At 32.4% G+C, this 22,217-nt stretch overlaps 1 pseudogene; it reads right to left on the reverse strand.

Moving 5' to 3' along the window:
• Positions 1-1,708: 1,708 nt before the first annotated feature.
• On the reverse strand, positions 1,709-2,796 carry LOC145688732 (large subunit ribosomal RNA; annotated as a pseudogene).
• Positions 2,797-22,217: the final 19,421 nt, after the last annotated feature.

A 22,217-nucleotide genomic window follows, 5' to 3' on the forward strand; every position in this document is an offset into this window, starting at 1 on the left:
GAATAAGTGAACAATGAGAGAGTAAGGAAGTAAATTGCAGAAATTTTGCATTTCGCTCACACTTGTGATCATGGTTATTCTAAATTACGTTTTCCCACTATTTTAACGAAACTATTCAAACCAGAATAGTGCAGTTTCTGCACGAGGTGTATCTTGATCGCAGTATAACTGTGGAACGTAAATCTTGAAATTTTCATGTCACTTCATTTTTTTTTAAATAACAAATATGTACAAGAAAGTTGAAATTTGGGTTAATAAGGGAGAGGAATCACCCACGCTGTTTGCCTTAATAAAACTCGGATTCGTAACGCCAGAAGCTAGTATATTAAGGGCTTAGCCACGAGGTGGCTGATACAGAAATAAAGCAATTTCTAATACTTTTACTTTTCGCACACGTTTGATATTGCTGTTATTCCAAATCACGTATTAAACAAAATTGTTCAAACTAGAAGAGTGAAGGAAAATTAGCGAAAAATATATAAAAGCTCATCCACGGTTTTTCTCACAAACACAAACGACCCCTCTTCTAACAAAGGAGAGGTTTATCGCATCTCTCCGGTGCATAATCGCGGCAGATAAATTAAAATTTCATGGAACTTTGTGCACACTATATAACACAAAGTATATGGCAAGGAACAGCAGAAATCCGGTACTACGCGGTGTTATCGTGTGCCAACTCGGTAGTGAAACAATAATTTCTTTCTGTGAACCCGAATTTCTCTCAACGAGATTAAATAAATAAATAAATAATTTAATAAAAAATAAATACTTCTAAGGGAAGAACATAGCTAATGAATGAAGAGGTAGGTAAGAATTCCAAATTGAAATACAGGGCTGTTAAGTTCAAAATAAACAAATAATTGTCATACTTAAAAATGTGTGGTAAAAATTAAAAATAAAACGTTGTGATAAGATATTTGTTGTACTCTCAAGAGGAGATACACACATCGTCAGGAAATTTGAGTCGATAGAAAGCACACAACTGTGAGCTAAAACAACCGAATTTTAAAAAATATCATCACATAACTGTAAGCTAATGAAATTCAACAAAAGAAGGCATACGGCAAATTGTGGTGGTGATGGAGGGCGCAGTTACCTTCATTATACCAGTTTGTGCACGGTTAAGTTAAACGGGAACGAGAAGGTAAGCCATGTCGGTGATGGGTGACTTTGTTTCCGCCAAAAAAGGAGCCCCTGCTTATAATGAGACAAATGTACTATTTCTAGGAACGGACACATTATATAGAGGGCAAAGTGCACAGCTTGGATGCCAAGTGTACTTGCCGTCGTTGTCGGTGATAGTAAGGCTACTGTGGTATCTGGTGTCACGGAAGCAGTACAGAGTGGGATATGGAAATGACTGACGAGGTCGCCCCTGTCAAAAGTAGGTTACCTTTAAATATCTTGCCCACACTTGCTGCAAGGTTCTTCCATCTCCTGTAAGACCGCTTACCCGCAAAACAGGTTCGCATGAGAATAATGATCAAACGAATGGCACTAAAACGCGGCCGGAGAGCGGAACATGCCCTCCTTGCTAACCCTTTTATATATGGGGTAAAAAGCCAAGTAAAGATGTGCAACTGTGAGTGCGAAAAATTCAATTAAAAGTAGGCTGTTATGAGCAAAACCTCGGCAACTATGAGCGAAAAAAAAGTACACCACATGAAGTGGCGTAGATATCCCGGAGGTCTCGTCTAACCGACCAGACGAATCCTCCAAGCAAGGACTAAGTCTGAACACATCACAGCGTGGCAACTGCTCTACCGTTCACAATACCCCGCCAGGTATCTAAGTCGTTTACAGAGGATTCCACGTCCCAACCTTGAACATCTCCTTGGTGTAACTCACGACAGAGATTCTAAGGATCAATATCGTCCTTACAATACATCTGCCGCAAACCATGGGTCATGTAAAGTAGGACGAGCCTACCCCTATGCTTTTCGTAGTAAATATACTTATAATGAGGGACGCCAGATCCTGTTGCTTTGCCTAGATCGGATTCTACCTTAGAGGCGTTCAGGTATAATCCAGCGGATGGTAGCGTCACACCACCGGCCGCTCGACCAAGTGTAAGAACCAATTGTCCGAACCTACGGTTCCTCTCGTACTGTGCAGGATTACTATGGCAACGATCGCGCATCAGTACGGTGAAACTAACCTCTCTCTCGTCGGTCTAAAACGAGCTCACGTTCCCTATTAGTGGGAGAAAAATCCAACGCTTGGCGAATTCTGCTTTGCAATGATAGAAAGAGCCACATGGAGGGATCAAAAAGCTACGTCGCTATGAACGTTTTCCCGCCCCAAGCCAGTTTTCCCTGTGGTAACTTTTCTGACACCTCTTGCTGGAAACTCTCCAAGACAATAGTATCGATAGGCCGTGCTTTGGCATTCCGTATGCTTACTGAACATCGGGATCTAGCCAGGTTTTACCCTTTAGCTCTACGCGAGGTTTCTGTCCTCGCTGAGGTGGCCTTAAGATACCTGCGTTATTCTTTGACAGATGTACCGCCCCAGTAAACTTCCCGCCTGATAGTGTCCCCAGATCAGATCGTCCGAGAAGACAAATTCCCTATTCTTGGTTCAGGAATACCATACGCCAAACACGAAGAACGACTCACGCGCTCCGCCTCACCGAGTAAGTAAGGAAACGATGAAAGTTGTGGTATTTCATTGGCGACCCCGTAAAGGGTCTCCTACTTATGCTACACCTCTCATGTCTCCTTACAGTATCAGATTAGAGGATCAGACAGGATTACAGTATCAGCTCAACAGGATCTTCTTACCCCGCTATTTTTTCCAAGCCCATTCCCTTGGCTCTGGTTTCGCTAGAAAGAAGTTAGGGACAGTGGTAATGTCGTTAATTCATTCATGCGCGTCACTAATTAGATGACGAGGCATTTGGCTAATAACAACTCTTTATTTTGCAAGAGTTTTCTTCTCATAAGAGTCGAATTCTTATACATTTTAAAATTTCCATACAAAGTACGTCGTAACAAACAATAAAGCATATTATTACAAATACATTAACATTCACCATACAGGTAGTGTAGTCATAAGCCTTATATACAATTCCATAAAAAAGTATGTCGTTACGTACTTACCACTATCACAATAAGTAATGTATGATTATCTTTACAAAGTAAAATGTGTTTCCGCAATATAAATTATACAATTTTGGTCTAACTTGTCATAATAGTCATAACAAGTTTCGATTATTTTGCATAACGATATTGTAACAGATTTTAGCATTCAATATAAAGTATGTCGTTACCTTCATAATATAATTTTGATTAGTTTATTAATAAGAATATTTACAAAATAAAATTTTAAAAATCTGCGTTATGACTATTAAGTCTGCATAGTAAACATAAAACCAGCTGTCAAGAGAAACAAACACAAGAAGTCTACCTATGTAACATTTTCTCAAGAAAAGAAATTTATTTTTTTATTTATTTTCACATCTAACTTCAAGGTATTACTATAACGATAATACTTTAGATTATATAATACGTTACATGTTAGAATTAGAAGCGACAACTAATTTATTTGTAATCAAGATGAGCGTTGGCTAGTTCAATACTACCCCTTGTAATAGACATAACTATAGTTTTCTTAACACATCTATTATTTATGTTTAATTTTTCCAACTGTTTAATACATGTAGTACTCAATGCACCTCTTGTTCCTAAAATTATCGGATTTATAGTAACAATATTAACAGTAGTATCCATACCTAACTACGAGCGCACTTTCCCCCTCCAACCCTAACTGCCAAAAATTATGAAGCCGCCACTGACCATTACACTTTAACACAGAAGGATAGCACAAAGTGAGATTGAGTATTGTCTCTGGGCGTAGGCGTTTATGACATTTAAAATCATAACCTACATCTAAAAACTCTGTAACATAAATAAATTTTCAAAGTAAAAAGCAGCAAAACCTGTGCACAGGCGGACCTGCGAGGACTTACGCCTTTCTCTTATTTGTTTGTTTGGTTTTGCTTTTGGCTGCCTCTCAGGCTCCTTTTTCTCTGTTTCTCTTTGTGTTGTTTCTGCTGCTTCTTCTGTTGTGCCTCCGTTTTCCTTTCCCGACAAGCGCTAGTCTCCATTCACGTCAAATCCCTCTAAACAATTTGGCTTGTAGAGGAGAGAGTGAAATTCCTTCTTCCGGCTTGGAGGCGATTCGAACCTGCGACGTCGACCACGGCGATAACTACTCACAGTTTGCCAGACCATGAGCGAGCACGCTCGGCTAACACGTACTCAAAGATATCAAGTGAAAATTGGTCCTTATATATGAACAAATACTTCTACAAGGAACGCCATCTATTAGCAAAGTGATAACCTAAATATGCAACGCCATCTATTGAGTAATTTAGTAACTGCTTGAATGTGTTCACCTGGCCGCCATATTCAGCTTAAGCATTAATGTTCAAAAAGAAAAATGTCAGTGTTGCCAACCCACTTATCAAATATTATAGTATTTACCCCAAATATGTTTAAGAGGATAGTTTTTCGCCTCCATATTTGCAACGTGTTAACTTATCAAATAAAAAGTTGGCAAATTTCAGAAAAAAATGAGTTTGCAACTGTGCAAAAAATAAAAGTTCAGATATTTGAAAAATAAACACTTGCATAATCCACATAAAATTCTAAGACTTTTTTTAAAGAATAGCATTTTCAAGAAAACTCAAATATAAACCAGTAAAAAATTCCCGAAATTTTGAATTTGTTATAACCACCAAATATTTATCGATTTTCAAAATTTAAACAACAATCAATAGAGAAATATTTTTTATCTTCTGAATGTATTATGGTTGTATAACTCTAAGGATATTATTACAACTCAAACAAATCTCTTATTTATGTATGGATCTTTAAAAATCAAATACCATAGCGTTGTGTGTCCAAAGATCTCAGCTTTTATAGGTTTTTACCCATAAAAACACTTATACACTTAAAACACTTAAAATTACACGTTTGGATACTTATAATGGAATCTTCTGGTAAACTCGTTCTCTATGGGAAACAATGACTTCTTAAACTCAGTCCATTGGTCATAGTTTACGCTGAATAAACAACCATTAATTTCGAAGACAACTTCTGTGCTTTCTTCAACATTCTTAATTATTACATTGAAATTATTAGTAAGAATAAACTTATTTTGAGGATCGATACTAACCACTCCATTTTTTTAATTTAGAAAAAAATATTAATCATTTTTGTTATTTTTTGAATTCATTTCTAAAGTAAAACATGTATTTCATAACCATTATCTAAATCTTTCAAACCTTTATACTTAACAAAAAGCTTATATTTTTTCATGTCTTTCAACACTTGCTCAGTATCATCATTATATATTTGTGGTAATAACGTCTTATATTTCTCATCTAAATGTACTAAAACTCTTTCACCATAACGTTGTGTTTGAATCAATTTCCATAATGTTATCTCGCATGGTTTAACTTTTTCTAACTCACCTATGTGAAGGAATCTCAATGCTTTAACGTCATTTTTCATATTCAAATAATTAGCCATAGCTTATTTGTTATAAGGAAAATGTCCGTTTTATGAAAAAATCATAAATCCGCTTCCTATTTTAAATTTACATACAGAACTCAACAGTTGGATAATTATCTTTTAGACCAGTGTGTTTGATTTTTAATCCGTCTTTAATGATCTCATCAATCATTTTATCTGTTAAGTGTTTTGTAAATCTAGGTGGAAGAAAGGCTTAAACTCCTTGCACTCAACTAAAATGCTCTTTCCAAACTTAGTTTTAATATTTTCCATTTTCACAATCTTATATTCTATATCTAATTCTAATTCTAATTCTCTTAATCCAATAACTTGTTTTTGCTCAAGACTTCCAAGCTTATTTAAAACATTAATATGACTCGCCATCGTATTTATTATATAGAAAATCAATAATCGCTCTTCAATTTTTTACCTTTAACTATAAACTTTTTAATTATTTTTACCTATTTCGTTTATGGAGGTTCTCCATAACGAAATTGACAAAAATACATGTAACTATCTAAAACACTTCTACTACTTTCTCATTCTTAGGATCATATGTAAAGTTCATTTGTCCAATTAAAATCGCATAACATATAGTATGATTAGCTGCAGCTTCTGCAAAGTCTACTATAATCTTTTTGTTCTCTCATTTACCGATACATTGTTTCTCTTACTACAATTAATTACATACATTGGTCTGTAATTTATAAATTCTTTAGGATCATAGTACATTTCGGTATTACCACACGTTATTCTCTTAAATGCAGTATAATCTTCATACATCTTAAAATAATCCCTGTTAGCAATATCTAAGTTTCTTGATTCTTTTGGAAATACCTCATTCCTTCCATTCTTAAGATAGATACTCTTTACCTTACAATGATCGAACTTACTTGCATCTGCTGTTTGTTTTCCACTTCTGTCAGTTTGGAACATTACAACTACGAAATCAGGCATATAAAATTGTCTAGAATTAAATTGAGTAGTAACATCGAATTCCAAGATAGAACCTACGACAGTTTTCTGAACACACTGATAAGTATGGAATGAAAACATGATTTTAGGTTCTTTAAGAATATTCAACTTTAACTTGTTTTCGTAATTAGATTCGTATTCAATAATAGGCATTCTTATCTCCATATTCTTTATTGTTATTGTTTCATCATAAGGAGCTCTTGCACCTGTTCCTGTTCCAGCCCATTTGTACAAGACATCGTTATTGTTATTATCTTTTGTATGTTATTCTCAATCCACCTTTCCACATAACCTCTTTATAATCACTTAAAAAGCCTGGAATTAATCTTAATGGGTACAAAACGCTAAAGTCCTTTCGTAAGCCAAGTTTATCATCTGTTTGAAATCCTGCTTGTTTTAGATATTCAACTTCTAGCTTGGAAATCTTTAATGTTCCAATAGCTGTAGATGTTATTCCAGGTAGTTCAATATTATCTATAACAACTCCATGCTTTCTAACCTCAATTTGAGAAAAGAAGAATGGTAACAAGTTATCTACAAGTTTTATAGTATCATTCGCACCAAATGTTCCTCCAGCTGATGCACCAACAACTTCAAAATCATATAACAATCTGCTTTGTGTGAATGTATAAACCCATCCCCCGCATCGAAATCAAACTCAATATATTTGTTAGCTTCATTCAAATTATAAAATGTTGTTGTGTTAGGTTTAAAACTCAGTAACTCATAACTCTCAATACTATCCATTTATTATAAAGAAAATCTTGAAACAGCGCTTTTATGGGATGTACACATAAAAGAATTATACATAATAACATTTAAAAACGTATAATCCTCATCCTAAGTTAACCTTAGCATTCATAGTAGTACCAACCCCATGAGCAGTTAATTGATGCATCCACCAATTGATGCATCACTACTAAATGCTCTTTTCCATGCTTTAGTTCTTAGTTTCTTATCTGCAATATGCCTTGACTCTGTATCTTTATTGTCTCTGTAGTATATATCGTGTTCTTTACAAGCCTCATCTAATGGGTTAATACCTTTATCACCTCTTTCTAATCTTTCTTGAAGCTTAGTGCCCGGACCACAATACGACATACCAGGAATATTAGCTCAAACGGTAATTTATTAATTAAGTCATTTACTAATCCTTTTGCAAGCTTCTCATCATTCCAGAATCGTAGTGGTAATGTATTTAAGATCTTCATCAAATAACCTATAACCTCTCGGATCATTATGAATAAATTGCGAAAGCTTATTATTAATCGTATTCACTATACCTTATAAAAGTTATTATTACCAGCCTTTTCTTCTCCATCTATAACTATTAACCGATCAATTAACTTTCTCACATCATCCATCCATATATATTCTTTAGGCAATTCGTTGTATATTTTTATTCCTTCCACAGACTTTGGTGTTTTCTTTCTTGTTGGTGTTGGAGGTAAATATGGCTAAATATAATCATCCCAAATAGGCTTGATAATATTAATGTACTTAGAACCTCTATTAGATGCTACTTCTTTATCTCGATTATACTTTTGGAAGGCAGCATCTATTGTTATTATTTCCTTGTACTGTTCAAAATCGTCATCATCATCAATCTTCAATGGTTTTATTAGTATTCATCGTTAACAATTCCCATAGACCTTCTGTTCCTTTATAAGTTTTACCATTAATTATCAAATCATCGCCACTCACTTTAACTTCAGAATTTCTTATTTATTATTCTTCCATCTTCCTCAAAAGCTCTTATTCCAAATGCGCGATCATTTCTTCCACTATAATATTTTGTAACAATCTTACCAAATGATTGTGCTGTTGTTAAAAGTTCTACTCCTTCGACTTTGTCTTTAATTTGTTTTCTCATTTGCTTTATTTCTCCTGTTATAAGTGTACCAGTACTAGTTGGAGGACTATCATAAGTTATCTTTTTAGGTGTTTCTAGTAGACTAGGATCTATTGAAGCCGTCTTATGTACAGCTGGAACAAGTTCAGTTATTAGATTTTTATTTTGTTCTGCTACTTCTTTGATCTCACTTCCTAAATTTTGGATAGTATTAATTACAGGTTGTTCTTGTATCTTAAATTTATCATATATACCTGCTCTTCCTTTCTTCGAAGATTTGAAGTACTTTATCAAGAATTTCTTCAACTTAGTATTCTTATTAATTTCTTTCTCATAAATTTATTATATAGAAAACGAACAAACGTCAAATACGTCAAAAAACATCAAAAAACGTAAAAAACGTCAAACGTTTATGTAGTGTTTTATCTTGTTCCTATACTTTCCATTGTTTACCTTCCTTGTCATATCAATTACTATAAAAGCATAATCTTCTCGCCAACATTTTGAACACACCTCTTTAAATTTATTATAAGACATATCTCCTTCAACAAACTCGTTATACATATGTTTAACACGTTCACTGCCACGTGTATACTTAAGTCTGGACTTAAGTATACACACGGCTTAGGTAAGTACAGACCACGTGTATACTTAAGTATACAGACGCTAGGTTTCCTTCTTGGTCATGTGTGCTCTTAACTATTGAACATCCTACTTTGCCCTTAGGAGAGGTATCACATGTGACCTGTGTGTCTTTTATTTTGCTGTCAGTTTATGGATTTTTTTTTCTGGGGAAGAGGTATGAAGTTTTGAATCCAGTACATAATTTCCTTTTATTTTGAAACCTGCTTGTGGGTACAATATCTATATTTATCATTTAAAAACAAAAACAGCAAGCGAAACTAACTAATAGATATATGGGTATGCGTTTTTCTTTTCACATTTTGTTTGAACGATGTATAAAATATAATGTATCTTTGCACTACAGTACATAAAACATTTTAACCTAAATTGCAATATATGGAGAAAACGCACATAAATCTGACAAATGTCAAACAATTAAAGTTTTCCTGAATTGTAATTAGAAATATGAATTAGTGATTTCCTTCTCATATCTAATATATAATATGATCACTAATATCTAATATGATTTCCTTCTAATGTCTAATTCCTGTTATTAGAAGGAAATATGAAAAGTCTAATGAATCTCATTGAAGCAGTCTCTACACATATATGGACTCTTAGGGCAGGTGTCACAATAGGTCACAACTTGAGGTGCACGCTTCAGTTTGCCATTTATTAGCTTACCATTTCTTCCATACTTTTTCTAACAGAAAACACATCGCCCCTTTTTTGATTTTTCCCCAAATTATCTGTCAAGCAAATGGTGAGAGTTCTTCTTTCTTGGCGTTGGGGTTGTTTCTTGAGGTTGGGGTTGGTTGCTTGGGGCTGCCAACGGCAGGATAACTTCTTCCCTAAAATCTTTTATACTAAGAGATTTCTCAATGTTATTCTCGTTATAGAGAAAGTGCGCGTTTACCAAACTTCTTCCCCACAGCAGTTCTATAATATTTTTCTGTACCACTTGTTACAGCGGCGTAGAGCACTACCGTAGGAAGCCATTTGATCGCTTAGATCAATTGAAGACTTCCCTACATTGTAGTCGACAATACATTGAGGTGTCACTTTCTCTTCTCCTCTATTTGTTTGGACGGAGACAGATGTTGTGCAGTGCTTTGTTGAAAGCAGCAAAACTTCCCTCTTGTCTTTCCACTTGCTGATTGTAACACCTTCGTTGGTTTCTTTTCCGGTGAACTCTCCTTTCTTCAAATCTGCCTTCACAATATCTTGAGGAATGTATTTCCTGTTACATCTCAACGTTCCAACCAAGTTTGTGTTATTCTGGAGTAGTCGATATGCTAATGACGTGCTTGTGTAGTAATTATCAGTGAAGAGGCACCGTCCTTGGTTTAAAAGACCTTCAATAAGATGCATGACAATTTTTTTCTGGCACAGACATCTCTACATTTTTGAATTGTCCTGCGTAGACAGAAAAGTTCCATGTGTAGCCTTTATTAGTGCATAGCTTGAAAACTTTAATTCCATATTTATGGCCTTTTGGAGGCATATACTGTCGAAACTTCAATCTTCCTCGGAAAGGTATCATGCTTTCGTCGATACATATATTTTTTCCAGGAGTATATGATTTTTGAAGTTCCTAATAAATTTGTTTGATATGTTCTCAATTTTATGCATTCTGTTACCCTCTTCTGCATTTGTATTATCAGCAAAATGCCAAAATTTCAATAAGAGTACGAAGCTATTTCTACTCATGAGGCTTCTAGGGAAACTTAAATTGTAGAGCTGGGATGTTTTCCAATAGTCTGCTAGCGATGGAAGCTTCTCTAATCCCATATAGCCAATAAGAGCAATGAAGTTCTTCATTTCATTGTAGTCTGTCGGAGACCACTTGTGAACTCGAGATTGCGGAAGAACATCCAACATGGATTCCAAACACTGCTGAGCGTAAAGATTTGTCTGGTCCACCATTAGCTGAATTCTATCTTGTGTCAGAAGTAACTGATAATAGTCACCAGGTGGAGCTGTTGCAAGAATTCCACTTATAGTTGCATGTATTCCACAGTTTCCAGTAAATGTGAATGTTGCCTGTTGTTTTTCACAATTCCATGAAATATCTTCAAGATCAATATCAAACTTTGAATCACGAGGTTGTACTAGCTTTTGTTCAGAGCAGCTACTCTCATTGGAAGGTGGATCGCAATGCATTGTGTGTGGGGTTTGTGGCCTGTTAATGGAAGAAATTGAGATACAATCTACAGTCTGCGCAAGCGACACGGTCTTGGGTGTTAAAGCACAGGGGTATTTTACTGGACTGATAGTCATTCTCCTCCGTAAATCACAATCGCTTTCTTCACTTTGTTCATTTTGGAAATCATCTTCAGTATCACACTCACTAAGCTCAGGTTCACTAAGATCGATTTCACTCAAGTTTTCACTTTGATCAAGTAGTTCTTGTACTTCTCTCTCACTAAACAAAGTTCTACGTTGCATTTTCCTCTAGTATTTAGGTACAACTATTTCACCAAAACTCATGACCTGCAATTAAAAGGTAATAAATTAGCACAACCTAAATATGGAAATTATACATGTTTAGCATAACTTTTATCATGCTAAATTTGACCCACTGCAACATAAAGACAAAATAAAGAGTGAACAAAACAATATACTATGCCTCGAATAAAAGTATAATGTAAAAGCACAACTTACACATTGCACTCTGCTGAATTGAGCCCACTGCAACAGAAAGTTAAAATGAAAACAATCTAAGAGCGAATGAAAACAATATTAGAAACTGGCGAAGGTGTCAAAATGCAAGTGGAAAGACATGTGGAAAGTATTGATGCTTTCAACAAAGCACTGCACAACTGTCTACATCCAAACAATCAGGAGAGGTGAAGGTAAAGCAAAAGCTCAATACATTGTCGACTATAATATAGGGAAGTCTTCAATGGATCTATATAATCAAATGGCCTTGCATGATACGTTTTCTGGCGCTGTAGCAAATGACAGAAAACTCATTATTGAATTGCTGTGGAGAACAAGATTAGTCATATTTCTTTTCAATAATATATTATGCCTGCAACAAAAAGATAGTTTAAAAAAACAACCTACCCATGAAAACTATATTATACATTGCATCATGCTAAAAACACAATAAAAACGTTGAATAAGAGTGAACGAAACAATATATTATCCGTGTATACTTTAGTATACACGTGGCTTGGAAAGAACTATGAACCTTCCCAGGCCATGTGTATACTAAAGTATACACGGCTGAAAACATCCCAAAACATCAAGAACAACACTGAAACCATTAAAAACCGAAAAATCAAATTAAAAATGTCACAAAAATTAAAAAGTAAAAAAAATGAACATTTGACCCGAACCCACCGACAATCCGAAATTACGCTTGGCAGTCAACGTGTTAAGATTAATATCATCTTGTCTAAATACGCATAGAAAGTTAACGTTATCTCTTATAAGCTGTTTAGGTACTTTTAAATATATCTGTACAAGATAGAAACAGTCTAAATGTATATGTCTACCTCTCGTAAAGTAATTTCTAACAGTATCTTGGTTCTCTAAAATGTGATCATCAAACAAAACGACAGAGTATTTTTCACATTCATCAATAGGTACAATACAATCATTACTGCTTAAGAACGTTGCTATTTGCTTCTTGAACTTTAGTTCTTCTTTTTCAAATCGTTATTTTAATTGTTCATACTTTGGCTGATTCATGCTTTTAGTATATACTAGCAGCGTTCACCCCGCTTCGCTGCGGTCACCCCGGAACGCAATAAACGTTGTTACTTAGATAATTTTTACTTTTTCGCTTTCAAGTGATATGATAAAAACCATAGAAGATTGCAGTAAATGTTAACATTATATCGCCTGTCATTTATGTTAACCCGCCCCGCTTCGCTGCGGTCACCCCGGAACGCAATAAACTTTGTTACTTAGATAATTTTTACTTTTTCGCTTTCAAATTGCAGTAAATGTTAACATTATAGCGCCTGTCATTTATGTTAACCCGCCGAGTGACACGGTCATGCGGGTTGCATATAAATATGTTTATTTTTACCTATGATGAACTAATAACAAAGGATTTGTACGTATGGACACTTGAATGGTCAATTATCTCAAGACACTGGTAATTGAAAATTAAAGTGATATGATAAAAACCATCTAGGGTCCAAATCCTAATAACCCCCCAAAAATGAAAGAAATTGGTTCAGCCGTATTAGCGTGATGAGCTAACAAAGGATTTGTGCGTTCTCTTTTATATAATAGATGTAGAAGTAATTATTGTTTAACCAACCTGGTTGTAATAAGTTAAATAACAGAAACGTGTAACCACAACCAGATGGACCCACAATAAGACATCGAATATCATCAGGTATAAGTTCTCCATTTCTTCTCTTAGCTGTTGTTTCTTTTATCATCTCTTTTACATCCCAATTAATAGTTTTCTTACTCATTTATTATAGAGAAAATTTTGATTCAGACGCGATAAATCGTTAGGTCCTTATAAGTTAAGCCCTGGATTTCAACATATTTTATGATCCTATATCTTTGTTGTTCTCTGATCTTATGCAATGTATTTTTATATATTCTTCATCCATTTCACTATTTAATGTTATTATCATCTCTAACTATTCTGTAAATGAGTTAATACAAGTGACAATGGTTTTATATTCATCTTTTCTTTTGCTTATGTTTAACTTAGAAGACAAACCTGTTATAATAGCACTTCCAGTTGCAAGAGACGTTGTTAATATTGAGTAAATTAAGGGTATAAAAATATTAATAAACCCAGTTGTTGCAGAAAGTATAACCGATAACATAATCAACGTGTAGTATGCATACCTAACAATTCGTAGTTTTATATTTTTCTTCTTTAAGCTGTATTCTAACTTTTGAATGATATCTTCTATTAACTTCATTACTTTCTCTCTTGGAATATCTATAGGTAAATCAAACTCGTTCATTTATTATATAACAAATGGCTAAGGTATTTAAGTTAACGAGTGATACTTTTGTTTTAAAGAAGAAACTCCATTACGAATTAGAGAACAGTAACAATTATTTAAGTATAGGACTAGTTGGGTTTTACAATACATATCTAACTCCAAACTTTACAGAAAGAAATAATAAATTAACATTTTGTAGTAACCTTCCTGACTATCCTATTCTTACAAAACCACTCATAGTTCAACCTGGTCAATATAATTTAAACGAATTAGAAGAATATATTAAATCAAATCTTCCATACTTTAACGATGCTTTTAAAAATATTAAATTTACTGAGGACAGAGAAAAAATAGTTAAAACATTTAGCGGGCATTGTAATATAACCTTAGATAGCATTAATACTGTATTAGGTTTTAGTGAGAAAAACTTGGCTAGTAACATAGAACATGTTGGAGATAAGGTACCAAAGTTTCATCCGTTCGATACAATTAATGTTCACTGTAATACAGCAGATGGTATGTTTATTAAAGATACTGAGTACACACATAGAGAAACAGAAATTAATGCATCATTTAAAACAGATGCCGAGTTTAAACATAGTATTATTTACGAGCCTACTTATCCATTATTTTTCCCTATATCTAAAGACAAAGTTGATAATTTTGAGATAAGGATAACAGATGAGAATGATTCCTTAATTGATTTTGGTGGAGCTACAACAACTGTACTTTTACAAACCAAGATTTTCTCTTAAATAAATAGGAAGCTGTGTTCTATTAACGGTTGTATGTTTAGTGTTTCTTACAGTGAACTAAAGGATTTAAATATCGATCATGTATTAACAAAGAAACAACTTAACGATAACTCCAAGAAAATTAATGAAGGTAAAGGGATGGATTTAACTCTAACTACTGCAAAATGAAAAAGATTAAGAAAGAGCATATGGGTGGTTTTATCTTTAATTTTCCAGCCATTTTAGCAGCTTTAGGAGCAGTTGGTTCATTAGCAGGTGGTGCAGCAGCGATTACTAAAACTGTACTTGATGCTAAGAAAAATAAACAAGAACTTGAAGAACAAAAAAGACACAATATGTTTATAGAAGAAAAACAAGGAGTAGGTAAACCAAAGAAGTCAAAAAACTAAAACATTGACCAACTTCGATATAGAGAGGTTGGTTAAAGAATTAAATATAAAACGATTTAGAGGTGTATTTATGAGTGACGAACTTCCACAAGAACCGTATGTAAATGAGTGTGGTATAGTTAACTTCGATAAATCAGAAAACATTGGTACTCATTGGATATGCTATTGGAAAGATAACAACGAAAAGTATGTTTTAGATTCTTATGGCGGTGTTCCTCCTAAACAAGTAGTACAATATCTTGGTACCGAAAACTTATTTTACAATGACGAACGAATACAAGACTTTGATTCAGTTATATGTGGTCATCTTTGTGTTAAGGTTTTAAATCCTCTAAATCAATGATATTCTTTTAGTGATGTTATGTATATGATTAAAAATGATTAAATATTGAGTTAAAGTGCTTTTGTGGTTAGTGTCCATAAAAAGTTTTAAGATAAATATGGAAGCTATACACAATAGATTTTTAGATTATTTTAAGAAGCATGTGGATGAACTAGATGCACTAGATAGATATAATTTTTATGAGTATTTTCAGTATGTTAGTGAGGTAGACTTAAAAGATAGAAACAACGTATATAAAGTTATTGATTTTTGGAAAACGTTAATACTTAAATTTTTGTACACGGAGGAAGAGTTGAAAAAGTTACGTAAAATAATTACCTTAAAGGAGCTGTCAAATTATAGCTCTAGACCATTAGAATGTAGTAATTGTGTTAGTAAGTCATTAACAAAAGGTATCAATAGCTACATTTGTAATGATTGTTCTCTAGAGAGTGGTTGGGTTTACAGTACTAATGAAGAAATGAAAGCTGGTTGTGCAAGAAAACCATGATATGATACTACAAAGAGATTTAACTTACAGTTATCTCCTTTACAAGCTTTAAAGGATAGAATTATTTCCAAAGATGTGTTCAAGGTGTTTAATGATGAATTGAGAGATATACCAAAAGATTTAATATCAACAAAAGATGTTCTAGAAGTACTAAAGAAAAACAAATACACAAAATATTATGATGTCTATTTAATACACTATCACATTACCGATCAAAAAATATTAAAATTACGACATATGGAAGAAACACTTATAAACGAGTTCGAAAACTTACACGAGGCCTTTTAAAGAACTGTATCCTAAAAGAGCATTGTTTATTAACTTCTAATGTGTATTGTACTATCTGTTGAAAAAGCATGATGTTCATGTTATTGATTTTAAACACTCACCTAAACAAATAGAGATGTTGAAGAAATGTTTTGAAAAATTAGAATGGGCATTTTCTTTATAATAAATGAGTATGGATATATTTGGTAATGTTGCAAATAGAAAAGACGATGTTGTAATTAGTGAAGAAAAATTAAAGTTTTTGGAGAATTTAAATGATGATGTTAGTGTAAGTCAACTTAAGTCAATAGAAGCTCAATTAGAGAACGATAGAAAACGACGAAGATGTATTAGAAACGTTACAAGACATATACATAAAGAAAGAAGATGTTCAAAAGATTAGATACTACTAAATTGATTATGCAGAAAGAAACTATATCCTTTTTATGTCGATTGAGAGCTGAAAACGTTAAGGAACCAATCTTTAGAATATTTAATCTCTCTAATGGCTACAAATTTCTCTATAATGGTACAATAATGCACATGGAATTAAGTTTGGATGAATGCGTTCTAGAAATATATTTAGGTGATACTTTGATTGAACAGTTACCTTTTAGCTTTAAGAAGAATGATATAATTACAATTAAACCAAATAAAAATTCTGCTAGGAAAGAAGGGCAATTATTGTTTGTTTAATGCACATACAAAGAGAGCCTTCCTAAAGGCGTTTGCTATATATTAAAGAAGGATATTTTTGGTAACATTAAAAGTTGGGACATACTATTACAAACATTTGCTATGAAAGAAGAGCTTAAATTTAAAATAGTTTTTTCATCAAATTATACAACCTGGGTTGATTTTAAGAATAAAAGATTGGTTAATGTATCTAATGCTATCGATAAACAAGATGTAACATTAGAACAGCTTGAATCAGTGAAAGAAGAGTTTAATTTACTTACTCGAAAAGAAATTGTTCAATTACCATGTCGATTGGCAGAAGATGAAGTTGGGAAACCAGTCTTTTTTGTATAAAATTTAGCTGCTACATACCAATTTCTTTATAAAGGTAGGATAATGCATATAGAATCAAGTTCCAATTCACATTTTATAGACCTATTTTTAAATAACATTTTAGTAGAAAGTTTTCCATTTCACATTAATATAAATGATCAGTTAAAAATTAGACCATTCAAAGATTCTAATCTGAAACATGGTGAATTATTATTGCTTATTATGTGTATAGAAAGAGAAGGTGAAGATGAAAACAAATCAAGTGGTGATAATGTTAAGAGTTTAGTATTAGGTAATGATGCTGAATATTAATTTTTTGATTTTCTATACAATAAATAGTAATTTATTGTGTTAAATGTAAGAAATAAACAGATCCGAAAAAGATACCATTAGAATTGAACAAACAAAGAATGGAAGATATCTAAAGAAAGGTATATGTAGTATATGTGGAATTAAAAAAAATCAATTCGTTAAAAAGAAAGATTGACTATATGATAGTAAAGGTGTTAGAGAAGACATTATAGAAGAAATTCACAAACCATCCAGAAAAATACTTTGACAGACCAAGTGTGGTTATAAAAGGTATCAATGATCTTTGGCAAGCTGGTCTTGTAGAAATGGATAGCGGAGTATTAAAAGGTGTTTCCAAATTAAACAGTCTGTAAGTATTTGCTAACGGTTATTGATGTGTTTTCGAATTATGCGTTTGCTGTTCCTGTTAAAGATAAGAGTGGTAAGGATGTTACAGAAGCATTCGAATCCATATTAAGAACGAGAAAACCTAGTAACTTACAAACTGTTCAAGGCAAAGAGTTTTACAGTAAAGAATTTAATCTTATTTTCCTCCATCAACAACTTAATCATTACTGAACCTATAGTGGTAAGAAAGCTTCTGTTGTTGAGAGATTTAATAGAACACTTAAACAAAACATGTGGAAGAAATTTACAACACAAAGGAAATTATAAATGGATAGAGGTATTACCAACATTTGTTAGTGAGTATAATAATCGTGTGCATAGAACAATTGGTTTAAAGCCTATAGAAGTTAACAAGAAAAATGAGTGAACAATATTGGAGAAAGTGTATAAGAATGTATAGAAGCGTGTTAAACCCAAATCAAATTAGGTGATCATGTTCGTATAAGTAAATCGAAAGGATTATTTGAGAAAGGATATACACCTAATTGGTCAACAGAAGTATTTGTTATTAGCAAAGTTATTCCATGTAATCCACCTACGTATAGAATAAAAGATTTAGAAGAATAAGATGTGCAAGGTAGATTTTACGAACCAGAATTATTAAAGACGAAACATAAAGATGAATACTTGGTAGAAAAAGTTTTGAGAAAGAAAGGCGACAAAGTATATGTTAAGTAGCTAGGATTTGATGACTCACATAATAGCTGGATAGATAAAAGTAATGTTGTAATGTAAATATAAATGTTGTCTTTTATGGAATAATAGCTATAAAAGGTTAGATTGAATGAGATATGTTACGAGCAGGAGGAAATTAGCTTCTTACAATTAGAGGAAGCTAAATTTAACGTATTATATAGACCTAAAAGGTACAAACGTATTAAATTATTACAACAAAAAACTAAACTCCTCTAATTATAGAAACTGTATTAAAACAACTTATAAAATAAAACTTACAGATAGCGAGGAAAATACAGTTAAAATGATTTTCTATATAATAAATATAAGTACTATGGATAGTTCTCTTAGTTTAAACGATATTTCCTACGAACAGATTAAAGACAATTATTGGTATGGTATTTTTGGCGATTTTAAGCTGATTATAGATAAGAGTGCGGGATACTTTCACGCTACTAAGTTATGTAAAGATGGTGGAAAAAGGTTTGAACACTGGTTAGAAAATGAAGCAACAAAAGAACTAATAGCTTATATTTCCAGTGCCAGAATTCCGGGTGTAGAAATTATCAAAAAGTAGCAGGTGGCAAAGGAGAAATATGGAATGAAATAAGAGGAACGTATGTTTGTAAAGAATTGATTCTAGATATATCACGATGGTTATCTATAATGAAAAAATAATACAACGGAAAAGAGCAATGGAGCACTTTTGCTCTGATGCTCTAAATATCTAATAAAATGAGGAGATAAAGAAACAACATCGATTATTTCTGGAACATACGTATAGATAATTTTTTTTCTTGTTATTGCCCATTGATTGTCTAAAGAATTTTACGATAAGAGTTATGATATCTGCTTGAAAACGTATCAATTATTACAACGAAAAACTTAACTCCTATAATTCTAAAAACTTCATTAAAGCAACTTACGAAATAAAACTTACGGGTAACGACGAAAAATAAAAATTAAAAAAAAATATAATAAATATGAGCACTATGGATAACTCGTATAGTTGAAGTGATATTTGCTACGAACAGATTAAAGATAACTATTGGTATTTTTTATTTAGTGATTTCAAATTGATTATTGATAAGACAACAGGATACTTCAATGCAACTAAGTTTTGTCATGATGGAGGAAAGAAATTTTATAAATGGTTAGAAAATAAAGAATCTAAAGAGTTAATTTCTTATATAAAATCATTGAACCGAATTCGTGGGGATGACTTTAAGATTGTCAAAGGCGGTAGACTAGTTTGAATGAGATAAGGATAATGAACGAAATAAAGATAAAAAATAATGATTTTCTGTATAATAAATATGAGTACTATGGATAGTTCTTAGTTTAAACAATATTTGCTACGAACATATTAAAGACAATTATTGGTATGGTATTTTTGGTGGTTTGAAATTGATTATAGATATTACAGGATACTTTAATGCTACTAAGTTGTGTGATAAGAGTGGAAAACTATTTAAAGATTGGCTAAGATTAGTAAGAAGTAAGAAACTACTTGAATATTATGATAAAAAATTAGCTGGAGCAGATATTCTCCCGCAAAAATAATCATATTACATAGAACCAAAAGGTATGAATAAAAGTAACTTACTAATTTCAGGAACATATGTTTACAAAATAATACTTTTAGAAATAGCTTCATGATTGTCGTTTGATTTTTATGATAAATGTAGTAACATTATAGAAGACTACTTTATTCAAGGTTTTAGGCAATACCAACACAATAACGAAGAACTACAAAGAAAGGTAGAAGAGATAGAACAGTCAATGGAAAGGTTAAAAATAGAAAACACAAAGCTTAAAGAAATAGCAGCAGAACATACTGAAGATTCAGGAAGAATACATAAATTTATTATTATTAAAAATAACCTTACAACTGAACAATTAGAAAAGATCTTTAAAAAGTACGATTCAGACAAAAGAGAACAAGTAAAGTTCTATGAAAGTTATAGGTATTGGGTTGGGAGAATACAAGAATGCAATATTAAAACAAGATTAAAATTCATTAAAGAAAAATGTCCAAACATGATCATATTAAACAAATATAAAGATCGTAACTAAATAAACCTATTAAACAAATCAAAAGAAAGATATGATTGTATTGTTTCGAATGGTTGTCATGTAGACCTTAAAAATAAAGACGATGAAGATGATGATGATGGTGAATATATAGTTGCTTTTAAGTATAAGAGACAATTAACAATACGTTTTGTGTTTAGATATTCGTAAAGGTAAGGATAATGAGTTTTGGACATCCTTATCAGAAGATTTTGGTTAAAGAAATAAATTGTATGATCGGCTAATACCTGATAATTAAGATTACGACTTTTATAGTATAATAGCCATAAAAGGTAATTTGTTAAGCTTTAAACAAACCATCAGCTGTAACATCGAATGCTAAATTTAATATACTACCTAAATCGGAATTATTATGGTATCTTCTTATTATAACTCTCGAATCTACGAAATGTCTAAATAAATATATAAACTCTACAGAGAGGTCTTGATACCTCGAAATGTTATACCAATGAACACTGTCTTTGAACTCTATTGCTGATTATTCTGTTAAATTTTGAAACATTGAAATCATTGTCCAATTTACTTTGTCGGTGTAATCTCTTATAAGGCTTTCTAATAATTGATGGGTCCCACATAAGCGCCGCCAAGAAAGTTTAACTGCATGTTCTCTTATAGAAGCTTCAGAGAGTTTGCTTCCATAAGATATACCATCAAAATCAACTTTGTCTATAAACTCATTAATAAATTCTTCAGATAAGTTTTGATTAAACGATACTTCTCCCCAATAAACTCTATCTGCAAATTCTCTTATAAAGTCTTCTGATAAGTCTAGGATTTCCGAAATAATCTCCCAATCAACTTTATCAGCTAATTCTCTTATAAACTCTACCGATAACTTTTTCCATGAACATATTTCACTCAAATTAACTTTCTGCAGATATTTACGTATGAAGTCTTCTGTAATCTGATCATAGTTATATTCCTCCTCATAATCATCATAACCTATAGATAACCATTGTTCATCAGTCAGTGAATCTAACATCTCATCGGACAAGTTCATAACGTTTGCATAGAGAATGTTTTGTATAAGACACGAGTTCTTTTCTTTAGTAGCTTTCTTGAACAAATGATCTAACATACATATGGATATGCTAAAATTTATTTTGTCTTCATCATTATAGCCACCAATATCTAAATGTTTACATACACAATCAAATATAAGTTTGTAAGATAATATTTCCTTAGCACTAGTCATATTCACCTGTTCGTCTTTATTATTTTTTTTAAATTAATTCATTTTTGGTTTTCTATATAATAAATATGGAGAAACATTTTGATTTATTACATGATAGACTTAAACAAATTCATCATGATCTTAAACTCTTAGCAACACTACTAGAGAAGCAAGCTCTGTTTTAAATAATGAAGCAAATAATGTTAAGGGAAAAAGAATTATTAATAACACAACAAAAAAAAAACCTGATTTGGGTAGTAATAAATACGAATATGATAGTGATGATTATGGCGATGAGTAAGTTTACAAAAATGATTTAGTTTTAAAATCTGTATACGTAACTTTGATGGGTCTTTCCATGAAAGCTCTATAGTAACACATCGAGTAAACATATGTAAGCAATGGCAGGCGCGTGCAGA

The sequence above is a fragment of the Thermobia domestica genome, chromosome 6 (assembly GCF_964235325.1).
Source record: "Thermobia domestica chromosome 6, izTheDome1.hap1.1, whole genome shotgun sequence".
Classification (NCBI taxonomy): domain Eukaryota; kingdom Metazoa; phylum Arthropoda; class Insecta; order Zygentoma; family Lepismatidae; genus Thermobia; species Thermobia domestica.